The 25,408-nt window shown below is 34.2% G+C and overlaps 1 protein-coding gene across 1 annotated transcript in view; it reads left to right on the forward strand.

The window, feature by feature from the left end:
- The window catches only part of ClpX (Caseinolytic protease chaperone subunit), a 72,623-nt gene that overhangs the window by 4,912 nt on the left and 42,303 nt on the right, over positions 1 to 25,408 (forward strand). The window lies entirely within an intron of this gene.

The raw sequence follows: 25,408 nt of genomic DNA on the forward strand, positions 1-25,408 counted from the left end.
TTTTTTGTTTTTAATGGAAAAAAAATGTTACCGGACAGCAAAGCGCCCATAACATTTTTTACTCCAAATGTGCTGAGGAATAGCTGGTTAAAGTTTGTCGGGTACTTGCCGATACACCCTGTATAAGTAGAAGATAGATTAATCCATCAATCACTTCACGTCAGTGGCGTGCATTGCTCTGCGTCCAAAGGTAGGCTGTGTGTTGTTTTTTATCAATTTCGGGTTTGAATTGTGCCTAAAATATTTAAAAACTATTTTTATTGTAATATTATTCTTCCGGTGATTTATATGGCGAAATTAAAGGACCTTTCAAGTTTCTTACCAAATTCACAGAAAAAAACTTTTATCAGATTTTTTTTTTTAATTATCTTTATGAACAGCTTTTCAGCCTGTTTGTGCTGCAAATATCTTAAGTTTGCACAATTTAATACCTTGTTATGGGATGGCTGATTCTACACTTTGGTGAAAGTTTTTTCATGTGGTTCATGGCCCGGTGGCGGTGGGTAGGATGCTCGACTTGCTTCCATTTTAAACTGTTATTTTTTTATTGAACAATTGAAATACACTCTCCTCAGAGCACGTGTTCTAAGTCCTGGAGGTTTAATTTCTCGAAGTCAAGTCTTTCAAAATATTATTAGACGACTTCGGAAAGCAGTTTCTTTTATCATTCAAATGTATATTACATTATATCCTTCTTGTCAGTTGTCACGTGGCTTTTCTGTTTGATTTCCACTGTTAAAGTTATTGTTATTATACTAATTATTTATTGTATCATTGAAGAAGGAGATAATAATACCTGCTTATAAAAAGGTAATGATTGCAACTGTGAATCTAACCCTGGATCTCTTTCTTCTGGAAACCCGAGTTGTATGAGGGAGGAAACACAGAGGCCGGCAAATCGTTCCACAGCCGAGCTCAAGTACGAATCGTAGAAGCTACCCGTTCTCTTGTGACAAATGTCAACCGTGTACATACTCATAATGTTGGGCGCGCGTTTGGTGTGTTTCCCGACTATGCACCGGTGCCTAAGGGATAATTATTATTGTATTTCTTGAAACAATAAGTTTTTTGTGTGTTTTTGTGAATGGAAAAGGAATTCCATGAGATCTGTTTTTCGCTCTTGAATGATTTTTGCACCTCTCAAAACGCATTTTTTACAATGCGTTTTAGTAAAAATAGTAGACCGACATGTTTATGGCAGCTGGTAATAGCTTGTCTGACGAACCAAATTTATGTGCGATACTAAACCCAGTTAATTTCAAGTACCTGTGTCCACTGGACCTAGTTCAGTGAAACCACGCGCGTTGTCGTAGTAATCTGTCTTCACTGAGATCGTATCCACAGTTGGGTATGGTAGCTTTTCAGTAAAGAAATTTAAACAAAAATTTAAAAATTTGAATTAAATATTGTAATTGATTAATATACACAATGTCATTCTACTGAAATAAATTATACAAAAAATCGTTGGAAAATATATCCTATGTTAAAAAAAATAACAAAATTTTTAATAATCGTTGGTTTGTGAAATCATTTCTAGGACAAACTATTAAGGCGATACCAAACGTAGTAATGCAAAATCATGTGTTTTTGGTTTGAAAATTTGGTCACCTAGAAATGTTTCAGATGCTTTAATTAAATACTGCGAGTAGAATACATCTTGGCCTTTGAAATAATCGAGTATTTTTTACATAAGTCTTTTTATAAGCCCAGAAAAAAATAATGTATAAGGCCTATGAAAACTGCTTTAAAGTTCAAAATCTCCTACTTACGAACCCATTTAATAAATATAGATAAATATAAATACCATTTAATAAATATAGATAATATAATATAGATAAATCTGCGATTCAAAATTACCGGCCGATATCTCTGGTCAATTCGGTCTCAAAAATTATCGAGAAAATTGTCAAAAACCGTCTTAGCTTTTACCTTGATGATAATAACATTCTTTCTGAAAGACAATTTGGCTTCCGACCGGGTTTAGGTACCGAAAATGCCATTGGCAATCTTATTGAAGTAATTTCTAATAACATCGATCGAGGAATTAAAAGCATCGCTCTCTTTCTGGATCTGGCTAAAGCTTTCGATACCATCTCGCACAAAATCCTTTTGAAAAAACTTCAACGAATCGGTATTCAGGGTCAGTTACTTAAATGGTTAGGAAGCTGTCTAGAAAATCGAAGCCAAAGAGTTAATATTAGTGGCACTCTAAGCGATCCAGCCAATATCGAATTTGGTGTTCCACAGGGAAGTACTTTAGGACCGATATTGTTTAATATTTATATCAATGATCTTTGTAACAGTAACCTTGCCGATCATATCATCACTTTTGCTGACGATACGGTCTTAATATTTGAGGCGAAAAACTGGTACGAAACGCATAGAAAAGCCGAAATTGGGATAAACAATGTTAAACATTGGCTAGATAATAATCTCCTTACTCTCAACACGGAAAAGAAAAAAATTATACGTTTTAGTGCAACTCAAGCGGGACAACCCAAGGAAATACTGAATATTACTATTCACATTTGTAATGAACCGAATACTTGTACTTGCAAAAACCTAGAATCCGTAGAAAGTTTAAAATATTTAGGAATCACCATAGACAAATATCTGAGATGGGAAGAACACATTAACTCAACTGCCTCAAAAGTCAGAAAACTTACCCACCTCTTTATGACCATCAGAAATATTCTCTCTGTAAAAGATATGAAATCAATATACTATTCCATGTGTAATTCTTTACTCGAATATGCATCCCTAGGTTGGGGTGGCTGTGCCAAAACAATATTAGACTCCCTGGTTAAAGCACAGAAATCACTACTAAGAGTCATCCTCAAAAAACCATTCAGGTACCCCAGTGATGCATTATTCACGGAAATAAAAGTTCTCGATGTTAGACAACTGTATATTAGAAAGATTATATTACTTGCACAAAAACAACGTCAGCACTTCCCTTCCATCTAGGGTTGCCATCCGTCCGGGTTTCCCCGGATTTGTCCTAGTTTAGAAGGCGTCCGGGGAGCGTCCGGGCGGGGTTTCATTTGTAGTCCGGGTTTAAAAATTTAAAGTCTTGGGCCGGCCAGCATGACCTCTTGACTAAATGTATTGCTTTTGCTGGAGATAATTGCAATACAAACTTCGGTGGAATAGAACGAAATGGAACCAACAATGTTTTCCACAAGCTGAAAGAAAATCTAAACCCAAACATGGTTGGTGTGGGATGCTCTGCCCATGACATTAACAACGCAGTGCACCACGGATGTGATTTTCTGCCAGTAGACGTGGAATCCATCATCTTAAAAATTTATAATTTTTTTGCCACTTATACAGTAGGAACCGAAGCTCTTAAAGAATTCTGTGAAACAGCTGAGGTCGAATATAAACAGCTTCTGAATCATTCCAAGACGCGTTGGCTAAGCCTGTTTCCTGTTAGCTGTCGAGCGATTCCTGAAGCTCTACCGTCCATTAAAAGATTATTTTGAAAGCATAGAAAGGCCACCTGTTTTAATTAAACAGTTTTTTGAAAATCCTCTCTCGGAGGCATACTTATTTCTCATACACTCAATTATGCACACCGTTCACTCAAAAATACAGAAATTAGAGAAAAGTGATAATTCAGTCCTTGAAACCAGAAGCATACTTGTATTCATAACAAAAAGCTTAGATGACCGAATTAAGGAAAGTTTCGTGCCGTTGAATGTTCAGAGTATTATAAATAAAGATGAAAACACGAAACAAGAGTTTATAAAATGCTTGCATGACTTCTACAAGGAAATCAAAACGTACATTGAAGAATGGATGCAACCGTTAAAACAATTTGAGAAATTTGACTGTATGTTTTTGCCAAAAATTAATAACAACACAGAATGGACTCTTATTGAAGACACTGTTCTTTATTTAAAAGACAAAAACATAGATATTGACGACGCAAAATTATTTGACGAGTGGGTGAATTTAAAGGCTTTTAGTCAAAACCTAACTGAACAAGATAAGCTTTTAAATTCAAATCAACTTTGGGTACAATTTTTTAAAACACCAAATGCGAATTTATATTCGGAATTGCTGAAAATTGCACAGTATTTTTTTTTGCATTCCGGCTCATAATGCCAACGTGAAGAGAATATTCTCATTAATTTCACAACAATGAACAAAAGAAAGAAATTTACTAAACGTAGAAACAATCTCGTCAGTAATTAAAATTAAATTCAATTTCCAAGAATACAGCTGCATTGATTTTTAAAAATTCCTTTTAAAAATGGAAGATATTCTAAAAGCTATCGGAAAGAGTGATAAATACAAAAAAAACGGAAAAGTAAAAAGGCAAGAGGCTGAGGAAAAATCTTTAATAGCTAGATAATCAAATAATGTACTTACAAGTGCTATAATTTCTATTAATTTTTGTAGTTAAAGTTATGATTGTTTTTATTACGTAAAAAAAAGGTAGAATTTTTATTTTTATTTTTTATTATTTCATAGATTTCTTGAAATTACAATTGTTATGTTTTTTTTACAACCATACTAGGCTAATGCCCGTGTTAAGGTAATATGGCTGTTGATTAAAATTTAAGGTGATATACATGAGAATAGGTTTGGATATTTTATGTTTAAAAAAATTAATAATGTAACTTAAATTCCAGTAAGTCTAAACTTTAAAAAGGGTCAGTTTTGTTGCTTAAGATTAAAGAAGATTGAATTTAGTTCATATTATGTTAAGAGGTATTTTGCTGTGTAAATGGCTGCTGATACAAATTTAAAGAAGATAATTATTATTCAGCTAAAAGAGTTACCTCAAAAATTGTAAGACTGAATACTAAAATGGTTTCAGTATTTTTAAGATTTTTGTTTAAAAATTTAATTGAATTTTGTTAAGTTTAATATTTTAATAAGGTATATAACAGAGTATATTAATAATTTTTGTTTTATTTTAAGAATGTAAAAATTCTAACTGATTATGAAAACAATGTGTAACAAACTGTAATAAGATTCTGTTTTGTTAGGTACATTTAAAATGATTATAAAAGTTGACAAAATTCAATTTTAAGGTCTGAAAATAAATAAAAATGTGATTTATGACATTTTAAACTGTTTTTATTACACTGACTGTGTTTAAAAAATCCTGTTGACATGTCCGGGTTATGGGCTCTAAAATCCGGGGTTTTCACGCCTCTTGTCCTGGTTGCCAAATTTTAGAGATGGCAACCCTACTTCCATCGACCACCTTCACGACACCCGACTTTCAAGGAATAATCCAATAGTCCCAATAAAAACCACGACGTCCCTTGGGCAACGGCAATTCTCGTACTTAGGACCTAAATTATTTAATATCATTCCTAATGCTTGGAAAACGAAAAGTACAAATGTTTTGCGCAAATTGGTCAACGACTGGCTCCTTGATTTAGTGAGGGTAAAAAGTGAAGATATGTTGATCAATAGATAATCTCATTATAAAAAATATATTATCCACATTATTGTCAAAACACTGATACATAATTTTTTAAAGTCCATACAATAAAAAAACACATATTTATCACCTCTGAACATAATTGTCAATTCTGTATTAATCTGTACTTTATTTATCAATGCTATCGATTATTTTCTAGCCATCCAATTATATTATAAACTTATAAACTACCCTAAACATTTTTTCTACCTTACAACTCCTGTGGTGATCTGTCTTTTTATTACTACTATCTGGCTGTTATTTACTTTACCGGTTTTGTTTTATATTATATTATAAACTTATAAACTACCCTAAACATTTTTTCTACCTTACAACTCCTGTGGTGATCTGTCTTTTTATTACTACTATCTGGCTGTTATTTACTTTACCGGTTTTGTTTTATATTAAGTACTAAAGTATAATATGAACTAAACTTGTCAATTTGACTGGCCTAAAACAGGATCCATTCCTAGTTGGCTAGTCAAAGTTTCCGCATGTTTTATTGTATAATTTTTATGTGAAATAATTTATTTTTTTTTATGCTTCCGATTTTTTTGTCCGGGTTAAATCTTCCCCATAGGAAAAACTAAACCCTTCCACAAATGATCAGCTAGTCAATCAACACTATGTAAGTGCATTATATAAGTAAAATAAATACAAAACAATACAAGAACAACAACACGTCAACTCACCAGATATCAAATGGGAAAAAAATTCACCGTCTCCAGATATTTTCATATCAGAGGGTTCGGCTCGGTAGAACTTCTAACAGGGCCTATAAATCCTACTGATCCCTCAACATAAACATTTAAAAACTCTTTTGTTATCCTACATGTATTCAAAATGACCGACTTTTGCATCTTTATATATAAATTTTTTGATAGATCTAATACGCCTAAATTTTTAATTAGGTATAATGCCAGTAGCCGAAATAACGAATGGTAATATTTTTATAGTCTGAGAATGCCAAATTATTATTTTCGGTTATGATTTTATTGTATAATGTGGCAAATTAAGTTATTTTTAAAATGATCGAAAAAAATTAAATATTTATGCCTGAACATCCACAAAATAAAATAAAAGGCACTTTTTGGCCATGTTTTTTTCTTGCATAAATCAAAACAGGCGGATAAGGCGTGTTAAGCGGGAATTTAAACCTTATCGCCATCTACGTAAGGGTTGTTATTGATAGCGGCTCAATTTGAAATATTACACGACGTAGTGCACCGCCACCAGATCAATAAACACAATCTATGTGAAGGCATTATATTGAAATATTATTTATTGTTTCACACAATTTCCTTGACGTAATAACAATTGTGTAAAGTATTACATCATTTTATTTTGCAAAAATAAAACATTGCCTTTGCTATTTTTTCGTGCTCATTCTGATTGGCTCAATTTGCAGCCATAAATTAAGAAATTGAATTCACATTGATTAGACTTGGTTTTGTTTGTGATACATAATAATGTAGTGGCAATTAAATTTAATATTGGATTGTAATTAAACCAATTAAATTGTGATTTGATGCCCAAACATTTGCCTATGCCACCAAAATATATATGTATATTTGTATGTGAATACCGTAGACCCACTGGCACCAGGGGATTTCTGAGGATGAAGAAGTGAAGAAGAGGAAGGTTGAAGGTTTACCAAACACAGCTAAAGCCTATTCAAGCGACGTTTTGATTCTGAATTATGGTTTTCACTAGGATGATTCTTAGAATACCTACCCACAACTCTTATTTGAGCATCAACGCAAAATTGGGTAGCAAAGTAGAATGTAGAGTCGAACAATCACACAGATGCATTGGCTGTATTCAGCATGTTTCAAATTTATTATTCGAATTCCAGGGAAAATTAAAAAAAACGCCAACGCTGTCGGTTGTTTTGGTTTATTCCGAATCTCCTTCCTCTCCCCACTACCTTGAGCCTCACAACATACCCCAATTGGGGATGCCATAGTCTCACTGGACCAGATGGTTGGGAGCAGTTGGGACTCTTGCGCGGTATTCACAAAAAATAAATAAAAAAAAACACAAACAAACTTTTCAAAATAATATATGTAAATAATAAAATAAATCATCGTGAGCACTTGTCTCTTTTTCGCTAATATTCTGTAAACACAATGCCGCACAGTGGGCTGAAAATCGCCTTTCATAGACATAGAGACTTGAATTTTCAAGGGTATTTTTTTTGGTTAGAAATGGATTCTGCTGATCATCAACAACTACAAAGTCTTCAATACTAAACTTCACAAACATCAAAACGATGGAGTAATTGTATATTGTAAAAATAAGATGGAATGCAAAATAGAAGAAATCGAACTACAAGACGCAAACTGTTTGAAAGTAAAACTTGATCAAGACACATGCATCTTCGCTATCTACAGATCCCCTTCATCTACAAATTTATCACCATTTCTTGAATCACTAGACTCCATTCTACTTCAAGAACGAAACATCAGGAACTTGTTCATCATAGGGGACATCAACATTAACATATTGGATACCGGAAGGCAACATCCACAAACACAGGAATACCAATTACTACTCCTCTCCCACGGGATGACTGCCGCTGTAAGGGAACCAACAAGAGTGGATCACAAAATTAATAAATCAATCCCCTCGCAAACCTGCATTGACCACATAATGACAAAAACAAATAAAAAATATTCCACAATCATACATCAATCCACTATCACTGATCACTACACTTTAATTTTTAACATCCATGCAAAGGAAAATCGACCATCGACTCAAAATTTAACGGGGAATAGACATGTTATAGACTACAACGAACTAAAAAATTCACTAAAAACTGAAACCTGGGAATTAATATATAAAGCTGAAGACCTTGAAGATGCTTGGAAATTATTTATTAAACTATTGCAATTAAAAATACATAACCACACCTCAATAAAAACTTACACATATTCACACAATAAAATTATCAAAAAAGCATGGATCACACCTGGCCTACTAAAATGTATAAGAAAAAGAGACAAGCTCCATCAGCAAGTAAAAAACTATCCATACGACCTTTCCTTAAAACTATTTTACAAAAATTATAGAAACATCTGCTCCAATCTTACTAAATCGGCCAAACAAAATTACTACAGATCTAAAATTCATCAATCCAATAATAATCCAAAACTTCTCTGGCAAATAATTAAAGAAATCACCTACACAAATCAAAACAAAGCAAACCCATTGGAAGAAATCAACACAGAGAACGGCACACTCTCGCTCAACAAAAACGTACATCAACTAATTAACTACACAAACAACTTTTTTGCAAACATAGGCTCGAACTTAGCGAATAAAATAACCAAACCCCAACACTATAACCCAAAAATAAACAAACACCCAAATCCACAAAGGTTTAAATTTGCTCTAAAACAAATCACTAAACAAGAACTAATACTAATATTTTCTAAATTCAAACCAACATCTTCATCTGGTAGTGATGAAATCACAATGAAAACATTAAAATTTATACAAGATGAAATTACCGAACCGATACTCTTTCTAATAAACAAATCTATTACGGAAAGCAGATTTCCATCACAACTCAAAATAGGGACTATTACACCAATCTTTAAATCAGGAAATCGTACAGATATCAATAACTACAGACCAATCACAATCCTGAACACATTATCTAAAATCTTAGAAATAACAGTTAAAACTCAACTCATCGATTACCTAGAATCAAATAAACTATTATCACCAAAACAATTTGGTTTCAGAAAAAATCTAGGAACATCCAACGCCATAGCTTTAGTAATTGAATATATTAAAAATTCTCTAGATTCACATAAAAAATGCATTGGAGTATTTCTCGACCTTTCTAAAGCCTTCGACACAATAAATCACCAACATCTTTTTGAAAAACTAGTTAACATAGGGATCACTGATAATGAACTGATATTCTTTAAAAGCTACATGGGAAATAGAAAGCAAACTGTGAAACTTAACAACATAACCAGTGAGTGTATTGATGTCAAATGCGGGGTGCCTCAAGGAAGTATTCTGGGTCCGATTCTGTTCCTAATATACATTAATGATCTATGCCACATAGAATGTGACGGAGAAATCATAAGTTTTGCGGATGATACTGTTCTCCTTATAAATGGGAATAATTGGACAGAAACATTTAAGAAAGCAGAAGACACACTAAACAGGATTAAAAAATGGCTAGACTACTATTCACTTACACTAAATGCTAATAAAACCAAATTCATCACTTTCAAAATAAAAAATACAAAAAACTCTGAAGAAAACCATAACTTGAAAATTCATAGCCCGCATCACTTAAATGAGCATTGTAATTGTCCCTCATTAGAAAATGTTGACCATATAACGTATCTAGGTCTAAAAATAGATGGGAATTTAAAATGGACCAATCACATTAGCTATTTAGATAATAAAATTAAAAAACTTAGTTATTTTTTCTTTATAACTTAGTTAGTTAAACTATCAGGAATGTGCTCATTAAAAAAGACTTAATCAAAATCTACATGGCTCTCTGCCAATCACTGTTAGAATACGGTATTATCGGATGGGGCAGTGCAAATAAAAACATACTAAATCCACTTATCAAATCTCAAAAAGCCATAATGAAAATTATACTGAAAGTTCCTGTAAGAACTAGCACTAACGAAATCTTCACCAATCTTAACATCATGTCTATTAAACAACTATATTCTAAAACTATACTCATTTACATTCATAAACACAAAACACAAGAAATAACAACAAACACGTACAATAGAAACACTAGATCTCATGATCAAAAACTTATCCAACAAATAATTACAAATACAACTTTTGGGCAAAAAAGCTTCTTATATCACAGTATTAAACTCTACAACAAAATACCACTCACACTCAAAAACCTCAACACTTTAACATTTAAATCTGAAATAAAAAGCTGGATACTTAACATAGGAAGATCTGAAATAGAAAATTTACTGAAATCAAACACAGACTAAAACAGAATCAACTGAACTATACCAAAAAACAGTACCTTACTTATTTTAAAATTACTTAAAAAATATATATATACTACATTATACTTTGTTGTAATATTAATTTCTTATAATTAAATTATAATATGTAAATGACATCCTCAGCACGGGAGATCCCAGTGAGGATATCATTATATCTATGTGTTAATAAGAAAAGAAGACAATAAATCATTATTATTATTATTATTACTATGCTATAAAATTTCGTACGAAACAATTGCGTGTACAAATGAAGGAGTTATCATTTTTTTAAGAAAAAATTGTATGGCACTGACATTAAAAATGAGGCTATCTCTGGAATCATAAGGTTGGCCATTCTATCCTTACACACAGATGTACTACTATTTATTTATATTTTTTTGACATACTTCGTATTGTGGCGCAACTTGCGATTTTTTTTTATTCTCAAGTTGAAAAAAAACTTTTTTATGTTGATGATTCATTTTTAATGTCAGTGCCATACAATTTTTTCTTAAAAAATGATAACTCTTTCATTTGTACACGCAATTGCTTCATACGAAATTTTATAGCATAGTAATGATCAGCAGAATCCATTTCTAGCCAAAAAAATACCCTTGAAAATTCAAGTCTCTATGTCTATGAAAGGCGATTTTCAGCCCACTGTGTGCCGTTTTCAAACACACACATCGTTGTTGGCAATCCTAAGCACGTGTCAGCTCTAATAATTGTGCAAACCTATACATATTGTTGCATGTCTATTGGCGAAATCAATTATTAATGTTCTACTCGTGGTGAAGCCAAATTCGCAGTCAGTTTGCCAGATTTATTTTTAATTTTGGCTCTGAAACAATTGCGTAAGTACATGTATTATTATCTTCGGTGGTCTTTTGAAGCCAGATAAGGGCTTGTCATTATATCGACAATGCCCCTTCACGACAAGCACACGGGTGCGGACTAGACATCACGTTCCTTTTATCAACAATAACCGACAAGCAACCACGTGCGTCTTCTGTTCTTCACGTACATATATGGACGTACAAAGTACATACGACTGACCCCATAAAATCTTATTCTATTGATCGCAATACAATATAGTGATTGCTTATTGTTATAGGTATCGCAGTCAGAGTTGCTAAGAACACGGATCCATTGCTTGCATATGGCAAGTTTCTAACTTGCTATAAGAAATTTCCTGTTTGAGAGGCGTTATGGGAACCTTTAATTGGATAACCAATACATTTGCTGTAGGTTACCCCAAGTAATTGGCTATGTTTTTTGATGCCCGGTTTCATGGGATGAGGATTGTCTAGGTCTTGGCGGCGGATCCGTCAGCCCACCTAGTGTGTGGCGGGTCGGATTTGGAGAGACTGGTTGAGGAAGATCATTTTACCCCTCCAACAGGACTCTCGACTCATCGCTTTGCACCGCAGTGGGTGGTGGGATGAATTCTAACGTCCGTCACTCCTGGACACACTGACCGCCAGATTCCTACCCACAGCGTCCCCAAAGATGATATAGGTCCTGAGGGGAAATTATTTTCCTCAGAGCAGGGAAAAAAGTTCGTCACGTACGTCATCGACGATCGTTCTCTTCGTTCGTCTTGTATGAAAACGAAAAAGACAGAAGGTACTATAATAGGTACTCCACTCCACGGAATATAGTTACATGTAGACTATAATAACATACCTCAATAATAATAATTAATGTTAGCATAATATTCTTCTTCATGTGTTCCATATAATTTTACTTCATGATTACTGTTCCACTAAATTATTATGTACATATCGCATGTTTGTAAAAGCAAGTATGGTCATATATAAATAAATAAATTACTACTTGTGTGTTCGGGCTTATTTAGTGTTTATCTTCGTGGGAAATCATTGCTTCTTATTTTACTGCATGATTGATGTTCAGCCCCTCCATGAGATAAAATGGGGTCAATAGTTATCAAGCATTATTCAATTACAATAATATTATGTCGCCGAGTAATGCTCAAATTTCTTTAAGGCGATGCGCTACGTCGTGTAGTATTTTTAATTGAGCCGCTATCAATAACGACCCTTACGTAGATGGAGATAAGGTTTAAATTCCCGCTTAACACCATCCGCCTGTTTTGATTTATGCAAGAAAAAAAACATGGCCAAAAAGTGCCTTTTTTATTTTGTGGATGTTCGGGCACAAATATTGAATTTTTTTTCGATCATTTTATAAATAACTTAATTTGCCACATTATACATTAAAATTATAACCGAAAATGGGTTCGTAAGTAGGAGATTTTGAACTTTAAAGCAGTTTTCATAGGCCTTATACATTATTTTTTTCTGGGCTTATAAAAAGACTTATCTAAAAAATACTCGATTATTTATTAGGCCAAGATGTATTCTACACGCAGTATTTAATTAAAGCTTCTGAAACATTTCTAGGCGACCGAATTTTCAAACCAAAAACACATGATTTTGCATTACTACGTATGGCATCGCCTCACACTGTTTCTCATGGACGGACGATGCTTTTAATGAAAAATATGCGTCGTCCATAGATGCATCGTGCAGAGGCAGCTCTCACTCTTTGTTTTCGAAAAAAAATGAACTTCTTTATTGATGGAATGAACCTAGGTTGCCAGTCATAGAAAATCTTTATTGATGGAATGAACCTAGGTTGCCAATCATAGAAAATCTTTATTGATGGACGTGAACCTAGGTTGCCAGTCATAGAACATCTTTATTGATGGAATGAACCTAGGTTGCCAGTCATAGAAAATCTTTATTGATGTATTTGAACCTAGGTTGCCAGTCATAGAACATCTTTATTGATGGAATGAACCTAGGTTGCCAGTCATAGAAAATCTTTATTGATGGACGTTAACCTATGTAGGTTGCTAGTGATAGAATTTTTTTATTGATTTACGTGAACCAAGGTATTATTTTATCTATTCATTAATTATAATAAAATCTACAGTTTTATTCCGAGATTGTTGAAATTTTGTAAACTTTACCTACATAACAAAATAAAGGTGACTGTGTACATGAGATTTCTAAAATCCGCCCCCATCCCCTCAAACGGAATTTCGATACTTCTTGATGGAATTTTACACACTTGAAGTTCAAAATAAAGGGAAAATTTTATTTTCGGAAAACTATGTGGAAAGCCCGGGCAACGCCGGGGACTTCGACTAGTAATATAGAAAAATAATGATTGCTTGCCGACTACTGTCGTGTTTGTTTTCATTACGTTGGTACTGATATACTCACATTGAAAAGATCTGTAAATCAGCTACAAGAATGTTAGGTTTTGTCATACACAATTCAAAGGAACTGACAAACCTTGCAGTCATTAGGCTGCTTTACTTTAGCTTAGTGCGTAGCATTCTCGAGAGTGGATCTCAGGTATGGGGGCCAGAGGACACTGTCTATGTACTAATGGTCGAGAAAATTCAAAAGAAATTTTTACGATACCTCTATATGAGAGAGTTTGGTTTTTACCCATGGCTGTTTCCAACAGCATTTATCTCGGGAATGCTGAATATCTGCAGCCTTAGTTCCAGACGGGACGTCGCATTATTGTTGATGGCTTACAAGCTTCTGAATGGTTTAGTATCAATTCCAGACATTCTGTCAAAAATAGGACTTTATGTCCCGGATAATTTCACGAGAGGCCGCCAACACAGGCTTTTAATTCTTCCCAGGTCCAGAACTAACTTACCAATGGTGATGCCCCTGGGAAGACTCACTAGGTTAATTAACTCCCTTCCAGCTAACTTGGATATTTTCCATATGTCCTACAACGACTTTAAGCGCGAAATATTGTATTTGTTTTAACTGTATACTTATGTATAAATTTTTTTCCATATTTTGTTTACCGCTTTTGCATATGTTTTAACTGTATACTTATGTATAAAATTTTCTTCAATAATTTGTTTACCGCTTTTGCAATGTATTGGTTTTTGTACTGTTTTTGCAAATAAATAAAATATAATATAATTAATATAATAAATATAATATAATATAATATAATAAATATAATATAATATAATCCTAATCAATAAAACAAAACAATGTTCGTTATCTTTTTCATAAGATAAATCTACTTAGTTGTGTAGCGGGAATTCACACACACAGACACACAGTCACACACACTGGCCGCATTGAGATAATTTATTAAAAGTAATATATGTATATTTGCCCGGTGATATACCACGATTCAGAATCCAAACGTCGTTCGAAATTACTTCAGTCGTGTTTAGTGACCAGATCTGAATTGCCAGGTGCTTCCCAACCTTCCCCTCCGCATCTCCTTCCTTTTCCCATTCCCTTCAGCCTTACAACATACCAAAATTAGGGAGGCCATTAAAAACTCTTAAACGTAATCTATTCGCTGTGTAAATCTCAGATCATGGAATTAAATGTATTAATTACTTCACAATCCAATTGGCTACAATACGATTCAATCAGAATAAGCACGAAAATATATCAAACGTAACCAACCCACTTTAGGGCTGTCATAGTCCCGTTGGCTCTGGAAGTCTGAAATCTAAAATTTGACTCTCTAACTAGTTGTATGAATGCAATCATACACACCATATAATTAAAAAAATCTTTGTTTTCAAATCGATATGTTGACAAAATAACACTTTTTTAAGCTGTGTTTATTTTTAAAATATTACTACTCCGCTGTTGTAGTATTGTTATAAATTAAGAAATAATATTCTTTGTTGTTCTCGGCTCCACTGCTGTAGTATTGTTATAAATTAAGAAATAACATTCTTTGTTGTTCTCGGCTCCACTGCTGTAGTATTGTTATAAATTAAGAAATAATATTCTTTGTTGTTCTCGGCTCCACTGCTGTAGTACCTATTGTTATAAATTAAGAAATAATATTCTTTGTTGTTCTCGGCTCCAATGCTGTAGTATTGTTATAAATTAAGAAATAATATTTTTTTTATTACAATATATTTGTAACGGACGTACTGCTCCAATATCAGCCGACGTCATCCCATATTTAAATCTGTCATTTGCCTTAACTTTGCCTGTCCTTAAATTGAATAAACTGCCCTCTATGTATGTGAAATTTGTAAAATTGCTATGTAAAATGTAAAATTGTTATGTAATTGTTACAATAAACGAAACGTCGGAGCTTGGCTAGAGGAATACGGGCAGCGAAGTATTGTGAGAGCTGTTAAAATCATAAACATGTTTTAATTCGGGCACGATTGTTAGAACCGTGCCAAAACGTAGTGGGAAGCCGTGCCGTGCGCCATGCGCCGTCATAGCGTCACAAATGACCGGTGGTACGCCGTCATTACGTCCCACGGGCACGGTTCTGAGGATCGTGCCCAACCAAAGGAAGGCCGTGGTTACGTTCGGCCACGGCCCGAAACTACCGGCCGAGCGGCGGGGCGCCGCGATAGCGTCGCAAACACGGCTCACGGATTCCAGGAATCAAAGAGAAAGTGAGCCCGTGTGCGCGTCGTGCGCCCGCTGGCGGCTATAAAACGGGCAACAGGCCCTCAAAACGTCAGATAGCCAGCAACCACCACCAGCTCAACACCTCTCTCTCTGCTCTGCCTTCTACCTCGCTCCGACTTCTGCTTCTACTCGCCTTCTTTCACTCTGACCCCCGCTTCACCCTGGACCACGGACTTGCCTACCCCTTCGGACCAGACCCGGACTCAGCATCAAGGACGCGAAAACAGCATTCGGACCAGCTACAACGGCATCAGAGACGGCCCCGTTCTACCCCTCCACGCCACTGAAGGAAGACATCTTACGCCTCCACAGATTGGGATCACCGGCCCTATCTACAGTCTTGTGTGTCACGATTACGTCTGATACAATATTTTTTGTTCAGTTTTTGTTTTATTTAGATATTCTTTATTGTTCTCGGCTCCACTGCTGTAGTATTGTTATAATTTAAGATATAAAATTCTTTTTTGCTCTCGACTCCACTGCTGTAGTATTGTTATAATTTAAGAAATAACCTTCTTTGTTGTTCTCAGCTCCACTGCTGTAGTATTGTTATAATTTGAGAAATAACATTTTTTGTTGTTCCCAGCTCTACTGCTGTAGTATTGTTATAATTTAAGAAATCACATTTTTTGTTATTTTCGGCTCCACTGCTGTAATATTGTTATAATTTAAGAAATAACATTCTTTGTTGTTCTCAGCTCCCCTACTGTAGTATTGTTATAATTTGAGAAATAACATTTTTTGTTTTTGTCAGCTCCACTGCTGTAGTATTGTTTTTTTTTTTTTTTTTTTTTAACATTATTTCTGGCTTTCACCCTTCAAGGGTGTTCTTGGCCATCATTTAAAATTATTGAGAAATGAAAGGTGAATTTAAATATTAATTTTATTTAAATGGGCAAATTTCAAAATTATAATGAAAATTGGAGTCGAGTAGTATTGTTATAATTTAAGAAATCATATTTTTTTGTCATTTTCGGCTCCACTGCTGTAGTGTTGTTATAATTTGAGGGATAATTTTGGTAAGTTTAGGTACACATTATTTAGAAATTTATTTTATCCTCTTACATTCTCATAAATAAATATCACCTCAACGCGCTGTTAAAATACTCGAGTGAGGTGAATAGCCATAAACTTAATCTTCCAAAAAATAAAATAATCTTCCAAACTATTGATTTGGAAGTTGAACATAGTTTTTTTATTTCTACTCCCCCCTCCCCATTCCACTTTGGCTCGAGCTCCGAGTTCGTTGTATTGATTATTGATTCAAATGACTTTGTTATTGAAATTTTAATCGCTTATAGCGATCATCAGCTGTCATTGATGACGTGGGTAGAGAGAGGCACATCTAGTTACGGTATTGGTGCTTCAGACAATAATTAAGTTAATTGATATCCTTCAGTTTTCCAAATTAAATCGAAGACCCCTAAGTAAAGGGGACATCGATTTCGACCGATCGGTTGCTGAGATGACATCGCGTTTTGGTCCCACCCAGGCGTCGCGTGTTCAATTCCTCGGTTGGCTCCATCACAACACAAGCAACATTTTCCGCTTACTGTGGTGGTAGTAGGAGATCAGATTCAAATATTGTCAGGTTATTCTTAACCTGGGAATGTTTGTCTTTCTTTTTTAATTTAAAAAAAAAAATAAAAGTTCTCTCTGCTTATAGGAAAAAACTTGTTTTTTTTTTTTACTTCACAGCAATAAAACATAAAAGATACGCCATTTGTTCTCGGCTGTGAAAGAGAAACGCAGGTCTCTCGCACATGAGATGGGATGGCGACCAATAAAAATGCCATCTACAAACGGGCGGGTGAGAGCCGACAAGACCGGGCAAATGTGGAAACATTTTGAGGAGCTTGTGTCCAAAACTGAACGCTTATGGCTCATGAAGAAGAGGAAGAATGGCAAAAACAGATTTTATAAAAAAAAACTACTTAAATACTAAATAATCACCCCATTTAACTTTACTTCTCCGTATGGGCGCGAAATAATGATGTTCTCGTTTTTAACGTTTCGAATATCCCTTACCGTGAGGTAAAATGATTTCCATCACGGCCTATGTCATCTTTGGTGATGCTGTGTGGAGGATCTTTTTAAGGAAATCCTTCATCACATCAGTGTTCGAGTCCCATTTGCGTTTATGTATTACCTTTTTTTATTTTCTGTGTCTATCTGTTTCATGTTTCTTTTATTGAGAATTGGTGATATTATCTTCGTTAATGATTAAATATTACAATAGGGTTTGTAAAATGAAATGTATCTGTTCCACACTTTTGTGGAATACGCGATAACTTGTTTCGTATATCGCCTATTGTATCTAAATAATAAAATTGTAAGAATCCTCGACCATTGGGTTCAAGGTGCTCATATGCAACTACATAGGAAGTAATCGATTACTATTTCGACAAAAACGTAAGAGTCTTCAACAAATTATTGCTTAGTTGCGTAACAAATCTTTCAGCAAGTTCAAGCTTTATTATTAAAATAATAAGGCTTGAACAATAAAAATATATTATGAATATTGGTTTAAGAGTTCAGATACTTCCTATTTACTATTGTTTTTATCTTCTTCCAGGGATAGCTGATTTGATTCCCATCGAAGTGCAAAATACAATAATAATTGAGATTTTCTAGTATCTCGTTATTTGGACAAGTAATAAAGTACATACCGTAGACATCCAAATTAATAGACGAGCCAATCAGGGAAAGGGTAACAAATCAACTTGCGCGGGAGGCGGCTTGACCGTCTAGTGATTTGTCAATTAATGAATTTGACAGTATAGGCAACTCCTATTGTAATACATAACACTATTCGGTCCTCGAAAATAAAACCTGCTTACGATACTAGTCATTTTTAAATTGATGGCTGCGTAAAAATTAACTACATATCCCAAATCGGAAAAACAAAAGCTCGGGCTTGTTTCCAAAATTTTATATTTTGTTGCACTATTTAGTTGAATACTTCTCCATTAAATGTCTTTTAATTTAGCAATTTTAGCGCCGCTACGCCAGGCATGCGTTTAAAAACGAACATTCAGATCTTGCGCAGAATACTCCCACAATGGACATTATAGTACATTAAATATCCGGATAATGTGTATTGTATAGGCGCATACGTCCGAATTCTACGCAAATCTTCACTGGTCAGAATACAGCGTTTTCAGCGTCTGATTTTATTAAAGTTTTCGGAGGATCGATTGAACGTTTTGGTATTATATTATTTTACCTTGGAACTCGTTCAGAAAGTAGTTTTTTACTGCGTTTTTCGCAAGGCTCCTTATTTACCAACGAATTAAAAACGTACTAGTGCTAGCTAATTCATTTATCGGGTTTTTCACCTAGGCACGATGTGCTTCATAAGATACGGAGTGTTAAATTTCCTCACCGATAATTTGACAGTTGTTTTCAAGAAACCGGAAATAATGATTATGTTTTGATGTAGTATGTAATACTAAATATGACTCTGATCATAAGCTATCTGCGCAAGGTCATTCCGTCAGTACTGGTAAATCAAACGTATCGACCAAACGTGGGTACTTCTCATATTTTTCACATCTCCGCCTTTCAATTTTGTTTTTATTCGACGGCGTTGACTTCACGCCGAACAATGTTTGGTGACGGGCTTCTGCCAGTGGCGTTTTCTATGTCGTAATGACGTTGTAGCCAGTTGGAACCGTTTCGGAATGATAATATTATTTTAAAAATCAAATACCCCGTTATGTAAATAAGTTTCTTATTCGCCAGATACAGTTCCGCAGAGCTGTTCCGGGCTGCAGTCTGTGGGATGAAGATTGTCCTGATGATAGCCAACCTCCGACAGGAGAGGGCACTAGAAGAAGAAAAAATACTTGCTTAATGTTTGTAGTTTTTGGCATTCTTCCTTATCATACATCCTCTGAACAAAACCATATCTTAGAAATAGAAAAAGTACAAAAAAGTTTTATGCGTTACCTGTATATGAGGGAATATACATACTATCCATCCTTGTTCTTAACAGGAATGCTCGATTTCAATACATTAGAAGCCCGCAGAAAAATATTTTTAGGCAAACACTTTTTTAAGTTAATCTCTGGTACAATACACAATCCGCCTATGAAGAAAGAGGTTAACTTTTATGTCCCTAACAATTATACTCGAGGGAGACCCCATGCACTCCTATATTACGTATTATTATATTATATGACGTTACCCTTGGCTTTACCCATCGATTTATATATTAGGCATGACCAATTACCACTCCCTAGAGACACGTAGAGGTATTGCTTTGCTTAAATATTTTTTCCAACTAATAAACGGTCACTTATCTAATAATGAGATACTGGCCCAATTAAATTTTTTTGTACCAGAGTCTCACTCTCGAGGACGTCATCACAATCTTCTATATAGTAGAGCAAGCCGCACTAATTTATTAATGAACTCACCTGTGGGGAGAGCTACGTGCTTTTTGAATGCGGTAGATAAGAAATTAGATTTATTTTTTGTGTCCTATTATAGCGCATTTGCGAGATTTTTGGCATTGCATATACACTGCATAAATGGTACAATTATAACGTCTTAGGCTTTATTACCTGTAATTGTTATAAATAAATGTACAAATTATATATAAATAAATAAATAAATATGCTCCGAAAGCGAGGACTTCTGCCTATCAGAACGCGCTAATAAACAGAGCGACTCAACTGCTTAGCGATTCTGCATTAGCCATCGACATTTTCAATGTCACCTACAGACAATTCAGTAACTTTAACCTTTTAACACATTTCTCAAAATAGTAAAACTGCCTCTGTATACTTTTTAATTTGTAATCTTCTCCATGATATATTGGTGTATAACCGTTTTATGGAGAATAATAAAAAAGACATGAATAAATAAATAAATTTGGTCCTTTTCTGTTAGATCCAGTATTGGTTCAATACTACATACATATTATGTCATTTCGCTACTTTCTTATTGGAATAATATAAAGGTCGAAACACATTATTAAAACCCGACGCGACCCGATGAAACGCGATGCGTGTTGAGTCGAATCAAATGTATTGTTTTCTTATGACCAGAAACACACTATGAACATCCGACGCGACGCCATGTCGGATGTTCATAGTGTGTTTCTGGTCATAAGAAAACAATACATTTGATTCGACTCAACACGCATCGCGTTTCATCGGGTCGCGTCGGGTTTTAATAATGTGTTTCGACCTTTATTCAGTTCACGGATAGCGACCTGTTTCCGGTTGCCATATAACTTTAAAACGAATTAATTTGTCAAACTCTGCGATAATAATATTTTATGAATCTGCTTTTGCCTTAAAAGCTCACCTGCCTTAAAACCTGCTGGGGTGAAAGTGAACCAAAGCTGCTTGAACTTTATTTTTTATTTTTATTCTAGATAAAAGAAAATTACATTTTCACTTATTTAACTAGAAATAACATATATATTACACATAAATATATTACACACCGATATTACTCACTTTCATTGTTTTGTTGATTGAGCATAAAACTGAACATTTTTTTTTTAAATTTACCTATACTTTTTTCATTTTTAATTTCGTCTGGGAGGCAATTATATATGTTGCTTCCCTCGCAACCAATGGATTGCTTGCCATAATGAGTATATATGGTGTTTAAATGTATTTTATCGTGTTGCCGTGTAAAGTGTGTGTGTACTTGGTACGTTTTAATGAGTTCTGTATTTGTATGTATGAGTTTATTATTTATTTTGTAAATAAGGAGACATGTATTATATTCATATAATTTTTTTTAATTTTAATAGTTTTGTTTCAATATATAATTTTTTTGTTGATTTTAAAGAAGACTTTAACTTGTCTTTCTGCCCTAACATATTTTATTAATGCTGTTGGAATGAACTTGTACCCCAAGAACAAAGAATGGCTGAAAATGGGAAGATTAAAAAATTGATTATTGGTTTCAAAATTAGTTTAAAAAAAGCCTTCACGTTTATTGTAACGCTATTGGGTACTGTCCGGTATCGCCCGAATTCCAAACCCGTCTTTTTAAATTAATTTAAAAATATGGAACAAACAATATGCCGTCTTTTATTTTTGTACTTGAAGTCCCCCACCAAATAAACACAAGAGCCCTGTCTCTCTATGGTGAGCATAAGTTATTATTTATATTTATACATATATATATATCAAGGTGTAATTTTGTTCCGTGTTCTTGGGCCTAATTTATATCTATATCTCTTATTCAATATTATCAAACGAGAAAAAAAAATCATTATTTTACCTTTAAAAAGACATCTCAATTTTTTCTTCGCATCACGATTTGAATCTGTTTAGGTAATTGACTGAGCTTAGCGAAGTATCGTTTTTTACTCAACCACTTTGCATTTCGTCTGTGTGTAAATTTGTTTTCTGTTCCGTGTCCGGTCAATCCTGTCAATATGATTGCCGTGTTTGATAGATTTAGCAATAAATTGGAGTAATCAATATAACGCAAAGTCTTCTGTTCTAAGATTATATTTAAGAACAATAATTTGTAGAAGATTACGAGCGGTACCTACGTCCTCGTCCTACGTTAGGTACCTTTTCTTACGCAAATCGCGCATAATTTCTTAATTAACCGTCTGACATAAATTATGTATCTATTTTGTCAGTTTAAATGCGTCAAAGATTTTGATTGTACTCCGGAAATGTTTCCACAGCGGTGTTATGAAGACAGCATTTGCAATGACACTGTCTTTGTTTTGTTATTCAGATAAACTTTGTCAGTTTAAATGCGTCAAAGATTTTGATTGTACTCTGGAAATGTTTCCACAGCGGTGTTATGAAGACAGTATTTGCAATGACACTGTCTTAGTTTTGTTATTCAGATAAACTTTGTCAGTTTAAATGCGTCAAAGATTTTGATTGTACTCTGGAAATGTTTCCACAGCGGTGTTATGAAGACAGTATTTGCAACAACACTGTCTTAGTTTTGTTATTCAGATAAACTTTGTCAGTTTAAATGCGTCAAAGATTTTGATTGTACTCTGGAAATGTTTCCACAGCGGTGTTATGAAGACAGTATTTGCAACGACACTGTCTTAGTTTTGTTATTCAGATAAACTTTGTCAGTTTAAATGCGTCAAAGATTTTGATTGTACTCTGGAAATGTTTCCACAGCGGTGTTATGAAGACAGTATTTGCAACGACACTGTCTTAGTTTTGTTATTCAGATAAACTTTGTCAGTTTAAATGCGTCAAAGATTTTGATTTTACTCTTCATTTGGAAATGTTTCCACAACGGTGTTATGAAGACAGCATTTTCAATGACATTGTGTCTTTGTTTTGTTATTCAGATAAACTTTGGACTGTTATGAAAAATAGATATTTAATGCTTTCGTGCGGTCTGTCAGTAACGTATTGAAAATGAATCGTGGTTTTGACTTATGATGGGAAACAATAAAAAAATATATCCCATTACTACGACTGAATATTACTCTCAGTACCGCCCGTGCATTTTACGGGGTACCTATTTATATGGTTAGTCAATTTATCCAAATACGGTTCTAGGGTTTGGTGGTACAAGTACGCGAAACTCATAGAAGAGCGGAACACCCCTTTATAATAAGGAACTCGAGTGAAAAATATTATGGCAAAAAACGTAAATTCGTATCGATCAGCAAATCCTGATTCTGAATATATAAGTTTTGTTAGTATTTTTTTAGTACATGATATACATTATTAATAATAATTTATTATACATTTGTAAAATTTTTAACAAGGAGGAATTACCTTTTTAGGATAGGCAATAAAATTTTAATAAATTAGCACATATATTTTGTACATAAATATGTATTTTAATTATACGTATAATTAATAAATCGTCATTTAAAAACGATTAAAACCGTAAGAGACTTAAACGGTCTGTGATTGGACGGCGGGTTCTAACTGATGTACACCGCTTCCTAACGGGTCGGTCAGTCGCGTCCATTAGAATATATTTTTTTATATAAAGTTGCACTGCGTAGACTCGTACTAACCCATGTGCTACTGTGGTATAAAAATGATTTCCAAAGATTATTTTTTTTGGAAATCCTGTTAAATATTTAAATTGAGGTTTTTTGTTTTCATATTTACCCTCGACCAAACTGAGGTAGGTAGTAAAATTAGTTATACTATGATTTTTTTAAAAAATACTGGTATTTATGTTAGAAGGTGACCTTTCATATATATTTTTTACATTTACTGAAATACCTTTCAGTTAATTTAAAATGCTTTCCTCTTTTCTTCCACTCGTTTTTTCGAAAGTCGGCTTGTATGTGAACGATCCACCGGCATCTGTTTTTTTCTCATTCATACAATCAAGACTTCAATAAATTTACCTCATTAATAAATCCCTTCATACAGCCCTCACAATATTGCCCAACCGGGTGGGGATTTAGTTCCCCTGTCTTTACACCGTACAGACAGAGGCGCTCATTAGAATGTGAAGTGTCACTTTAAATAAAAGTATGTATTCACTCTGATATTCAAACTTACAAGAAACACTGTGATGACATTGAATTTCTCATGTCAATTGCTTTAATATTATCTATGCTCATTCAGTATCTGATTATCATATAATTATTGACCTATTATTTACCTACTTTACATATTTTTTACATTAGCTCCAAACAGTAGTCCAAGAGGAAAATAATTTCCCTCGGGGACTATATCATCTTTGGGGATGCTGTATAGAGGGTATTTTTAAAAAGAGGATTGTTAAAAGTATGCGGGGTGGGTAGGACTCTGGGGTTAATGTGTGAAGGGGTGACGGAGGTATGAATCCATCCCCCCACTGCTGGAGAGATCAAAAGGTCTTCCGATTCGGCCCGCGATGCAGTAGATGGGCAAATGTTTCCTCCGCTAAGAACTAGGCAAACCTCACCCCCGTAACCAAAAGTAGCGAACTAATTAGGTTGAAAAACGTACATTCTCCTGTCTATGTACCGACACTGTATATGAATTCGTAAATAAATGTAAAACCCATTTTAGGCATATAAATAAATAATGTTATCTATCGGGTTCGGGTTCTTTCTAAGCAGAAGTTCTGATTTATTTTCAGTATCTGGCTCTGTTCCAAACCCTCTTTGAATAATTTTGCATGTTAATTCACACCGCTGCAATGTCAAAATAACACACGTCAACGTCAATTAGATCTACGTCTTATAACCTTCCTACGTCACAATGCCCACAGCCATTTAAGTATCACAATGAATTATTGATAATGACACAACTTTCACTAACTACAGGGTTTTCCAAAATAAGAGGTGTTATTTTAATATTCAATCGTAAAAGATCAATGGTTTCGTTGCTTTTGTGGCACGTAGCGCCGTCTTGTTGAAAGTAAACGTTGTCCAGATCAATACCATCCAATTCCGGCCATAAAAAAATCATGAATCATCTTTCGATAGCGCAATCCATTCACCGTAACTGTTGCTCCAGCCTCATTTTCGAAAAAGTAAGGTCCAATGACTCCGCCTGACCATAAACCGCACCAAACAGTCACACGTTGAGGAT

Source organism: Hesperophylax consimilis, chromosome 2 (assembly GCF_061612785.1).
Source record: "Hesperophylax consimilis isolate HC1 chromosome 2, BYU_Hcon_1.0, whole genome shotgun sequence".
Taxonomy (NCBI): Eukaryota; Metazoa; Arthropoda; class Insecta; order Trichoptera; family Limnephilidae; genus Hesperophylax; species Hesperophylax consimilis.